Raw genomic sequence first — 5,404 nt, forward strand, 5'->3', positions numbered from 1 at the left:
AGCTTGTGCAGTTCTAGCTGGTGGCCACTGGCACCATGTCTGTGACCCGGCGCAGGCTTGGAGAGGACCGGGCAGGGCAGGGGTCTGTGAGCCTACCCTGGGAAGGTCTGGGTGGGGGTGGCAGGCCCCCATGAGAGCTCCTCCGCTCTCTCTGCTGAAGGCCATGAGGTAGCTGCTCTGGGGAGCAGACAGGTGGCAAAGGGCTGGGGATAGGCCAGGGGTGAGCCATAGCAGGGTCAGCTGGGGCAGGCTAGGGCTAGTCTGTGCCTCCTCTGGGCAGGGGCAGAGAGTCCAGGGTATGCCAGGCTGGGTGCTCAGGGAGTGCAGATCATAGGCCCAGGGATGGGCTCACTAGTCCCTGTGCCCATGGGCAAGCTGTGCCCATGGGAATGGGGGCTGAGCCAGCCCTTGAAGGCCTATTGGGAGGGACAGCATGGCTGCCGCACCTTCCAAAGAGTGTGCACCCACTGCTCCTGAGGCAAATGAAGGTCCCTTGCCTTGCCTGGGACTGGGCTTCTGTCCCCTCTGGGAGCCTGTGACCAGAGCTGCCCCTCATGGCCCCTGGGCTGTGCATGTCTGTGAAGGACCCTCTCTCAGTCTGCAGGGTGTGAGAGATGTCTGCAGGCCTGCCCCATGATGAGGACCCAGGGCAGTACTCTTGGCATGGGCGCCTGGGCCCTCTGCAGAACTGCTTCAGCCAGGCCCAGGACCTAGCATCGGGGCTCTGCTGGCCTGTGCATTCTGCCTGCAAACCCCGCGTGCCCTGGCCCACGTGAGCTAGCCTTGCTCTCTGGCGGGAGGCTCCAGCCAACCGAGATGCACACAGCTCAGGGGCCACGGAGGGGCAGCTCTGGCCACAGGCTCCTAGAGCACCGGGGTGGCGGGAGGGCACACCACTGCCTGGCCAGCTAGTGGGCTGAGGTCACCAAGGCAGAGTTTACTGTGGCGGGTGTCCTTACTGGCACTGGAGATGCTAAGTGATCTGTCTGGTGTGGGGGCAGACGAAGGGCCAGGGTGGCTTTCTAAGGAAGGCCAAGCCTGATACTTTCTGAGGATGGTCACCTGGCTCAGTCCTCCCCACCTCAGTCCCTCTAGTGAGCTCTTGGGCCACACCCTGGCAGGTGGGGCAGCAGGGTCACGGCCCAGGGACCCTAAGGTGGAGGTGCCTAGGAGTGCTGTCTCCCTGGGCAGGTTGGAACAGGAGCTGGAGGGACCAGGAGCTCTGTTGTGATCCTGACTTGCTGCTCTGTGTCCAGTGTCCCCTTGGACCAGGCCCTGACCTGGAGGGATGGCGTCCACTAGCAATGCTGGTGCAGGGCTGGGGCCTCCTTCCCTCCCACACTCTGCCCTGTCCTGGGCCCAGCCAGACAGGCAGGCAGGTGAGGTTGGATGTGGAGGGCATGCAGGCCCTCCCCTCCTGCTGGCCTGGGCAGCAACCCAGGGGGCACCTGCAGCACAGTGCTGGATGGCCTTGGGAGGCCTAGCATCAGGCTGTCCTGAGGAGGCTGTGCTGAGGGGCCCACTCAGGCAGCACCACCTGTATGCAAATGTAAATGCTGGCTACCGCCAGGTGGGACCTGTGGAAGCCCAGCCAAGCAAGTGACAAGACTGGCAGGAGAGACAGACTGGGCTGGGCTGCAGTGGGGTCCTGGCCACTCAGCTTCACCTGCCCAGAGGAAGCCCAGAAGGACTCCCAGGGAGGACCACTGTCCAGGCCCCAGCTGCCCCCACCCTGTCTCCCTCACTTCCAGTCGGCCTGGCAGCTCCTGGTGGTCCCTGGGCATCTGGATCTGGGTGCAGTTCATCCCCTCGGTCTGCTCTGCAGCCTGATGGGCAGGTCAGCAGGCGCGGCTGCCTGGCCTGATGGAGCTGGCATCGATTTCCCGGCACTGTTGGGGGGGGGCTGTAACCGGAAACTCCCCTCCCTGGCCCATGGCTATATTTAGCACCACAGGACGCTGGCGGAAGCACAGTTCACTCCTGAGCCCAGTCAGCTCTGAACCTCAGGCTGTCTGGTCCCAGCCTGGTCCCCAGCAATGTCCCCTGGGCCTGAAGCCCCTGGCAAGGCCAAGTGGCTCCCCCTCTCTCTGTGCCTTGTCCAGCACAACCTAAGCTTTGGAAAGGGTCCCCCAGGCAGCGGGTGGGTGAAGCTGAGAGACAGAGGGACACTGTGGTTCCGTGGGCTGCAGCATAACCAAGCAGGCTCCAGGAAGGCCCAGCCTGAGTGGTGGCCAGGGATCTCCAGTCCCCTCAAGCCAGCAGGGTACAGCACGAGAGTCACATGTACTGAAATCTGTCACTGTTGTTGACTTTTGGGAACCTGCACACCTCCCCAGCACTTCTCACCTGTGGATTGTGGCAACCCTCTCGGGAGGGACCTAGGAGGGAAGAAGCCCCTTTATAGTGCCCAGTTTCTCCCCAAGGGCACCTTCTGGACCTGCGGCTCCTCCTGGACACCATCAGGTCCGGGCTGTGGCTCCCTGCAGGCAGGAGAGGAAGGTTACCTTGAGGGGGAGGGGCATCTGTACCTAGCAGGTGGCATCCTGGGCAGGAAGGCAGGGACTGACCCCGGGTACTGCTCAGATGCTCACTAGCTGCCCTGGCCACAGAGACCTAGGTCTCACTCCCAGAGGGCCTGGATGGAGGCCAGAGGGGCCAGATCACCATTTCCCTGCTCTTCAAAAGGCAGGACAGCAGGGGGAAGCTGCCTGCTCCCTGCTGGGCACACTTGCCTTTTTTTTTTTGGTACAGGGATTGACCGCAGGGGCACTGACCACTGAGCCACACCTCCAGCCCGATTTTGTATTTTTGTATGAGTTAGCGCCCCACTGTTGCTGAGGCTGGCTTTGAACCTGCAATCCTCCTGCTTCACCCTTCCAAGCCGCTGGGATTACAGGCGTGTGCCACTCACTGCACCTGACCATGCTTGCCTCTCTAGGGGCAATGAGCACCCCTCCTGGGGGGCCATGCTCACAGCCCTGGGCACGGTCCCCTGTCAGCACACCACTGTGTGAGCTGTCTGGGCGCAGGAAACAGGGCAGCGGACAGGGGAGGTGGGCAAGGGAGATTGTCACCTGAATTCTGTCTCCCTTATGCATTCCCCCTTTTCAGCCCCTACACTGCCAGGTGCTAGCTACCAGCCCTTGTCACCTGTACTGTGGCAGTGCCCTGCCCCTGCCCCTATGCTCCTCTCCTGTCTGCAGCCAGGGCTCTTGGTGAAAATGGAAGTTGCCATGTTGCCCAGCTCAGCTGCTCTCAGACTTCCCCTTGGTCTCGGCAGGAGGACTACAGTCTCCAAGTGGCTTGGCCTAGTTGCCACTCCCACCCAGGTCCTTGCCAGGTCAAGCTTCTTTGGCCCCAGGGCCTTGACACATGCTGTTTCCATTCCTCACCTGAATGCCCACCTTCTGGGTCTCCACAGAGCTTCTGGGAAGTGGTTTTTGTTCTACATTATTTGTCTAAGTCCCTATGCACCCCTGAACAGAAAGGTCCTTGACCGTGGGCAGGGGCTATGATTGCCTTTTTACCACTTGTAGGAACTTCCCAGACCCCCCTGGGTAGCAGGGCAGAGGGCATAGGCAGGGATGGAGATGGGACCCCCTCTCCAGGTGAGTGAAGGAGAGGAAGCATCCCCACTCAGAGCCCCCTTTTATAGGAAGAAAGTGACTGAAAGGCTCTGGATACAGCTCAGATCCCCGTATTTGGCAGGGGTCTCTGTGTGAGGCCAGGCCTGGTTTGTGTTGTGCCCCCACCCTGCCTACCTGCCATAAGCTGGAGACTCAGGTGGGGGTGGAGCTCTTTGAGCAGAAACAGGCTGTGATCACCGGGGACTCCAGGCCTCTCCTTCAGGGGCCCCTGCTCCTGCAGGGGGCATGCAGGGTAGGTGGATAGGGTGTGGGGGCATTCCCAGGGCAGGCTACCAGGCACAGCCTAGAGAGGGAGGGCAGCACCTCTATGCCCTCTTCTCTCTTGACAGCCCAGCCCCTGAATCTAGGGGGCATCTGTGCTTCCAAAGGTTCTGCTCCAGGAAGCCCCCTCATTGGCAATGACTTGGTCTAGGAAAGGGGCAACCCATCAACACTAATGCCCGGGACCAGAGATTTGGGGAGCAGTTAGGGGAGAGGACGGCTCAGCTACTGTGGGGATGGGACCAGAAACCTTTCTCCAGTATGGGGATATCCAACCATCATGGTGACCTCAGCCCTGGAAGGGTCCTGATCAGTGGATGAGAGGCTGTTTGCAGACAAGGAGCCCTTGGTATTGACCTTGGGTAGAAGGAGCAGAGAGGTCACCTAGGGAGAGTGCAAGGAAGTGATGGCAGAGGGATGGGACAGAGGGCTTGGCAAACCGGCAGCAGGAGGATACTCTTCAGACAGCCCTCTGGACATGTTCCACCGGCTTTTGTTTGCGCCCCCCGCCCGAAGCCCGGACCTCTGGCCTGGGCGTTCCTCGAGGGCAGGGCCTGGCGACCCCATGCCAGTGCCGAGCTGGGCACCTAGCCTGCACCCAGAAGCATTTGTGAACTGGCGGCTCTACCCGCGTGCCTCGCGGAGGGGAGGGCCGGGGCGTCAGAAGGGAGCAGCGCCCCCTGCAGCCGGCACGGAGGAGGCAGGAGGGATGAGCTGGGTAAGATTCTCTGGGGAAAGGGGCGCACAGTAGGGGCTGAGCTCGCTCGAGTCCCGGGGCCGCGCCCATCCCTCGGCCGAGAGGATTTGCGCAGCAGGCGGCATCTCCTCTGGGACCTGCAACAGTGCGGTGGAGGCGCACTGATGGGAGAGGACCACAGCGGTGACCTCAGGGGGCGCCCCATCTCCTGTCTCCTGACCCCGGGGGGAACTCAAGCACAGCGGAGGCTGCCTTGTGCCAGCCCCACCTCGCCGGGCTGGGGCTGGAGCAGGGACGCAGCCCGCAGCCCTGCGGTCCCGGCGTCCCGCAGCCCGCCGCTCAGCAAGCAGGCCGCGCCCTCGTCGCCTTTAAAGCTCTGGGCGCCCCCAGCCCCCCCGGCCCCACCCCGCAGCGGGGCCCCGCCCCCTCATGCATATGCAGGTGCGCGGGTGACGAATGGGCGAGCGAGCTGTCAGTCTCGTCCCGAACTTGTTGGCTGCGGTGCCGGGAGCGCGGGCGCGCAGAGCCGAGGCTGGGACCCGCCGCAGCCGCCGCCGCCACCGCTGCCGGGTGGAAGCCGGGCCGGCCGCCGGAGCGCGGCCGCAGCGAGCCGGAGCCGCCGCCGCCCCTGCACGCCCGCCCGCTGCCCGCGCTCCCGGCGCTGCGCTCGACCCCGCCCGCGCCGCCGCCTGTGCTGCTGCCGCTGGCGCTTGGAGGGCGGGCGGGCAGGCGCTGGAGGCCGGCGCGGCGCCGGAGCGGGCGCGGGCGGCGGCGGCGGCGGGGCCGCGGGCGGGGTCGA

The sequence above is a fragment of the Callospermophilus lateralis genome, chromosome 3 (assembly GCF_048772815.1).
Source record: "Callospermophilus lateralis isolate mCalLat2 chromosome 3, mCalLat2.hap1, whole genome shotgun sequence".
Lineage (NCBI taxonomy): Eukaryota > Metazoa > Chordata > Mammalia > Rodentia > Sciuridae > Callospermophilus > Callospermophilus lateralis.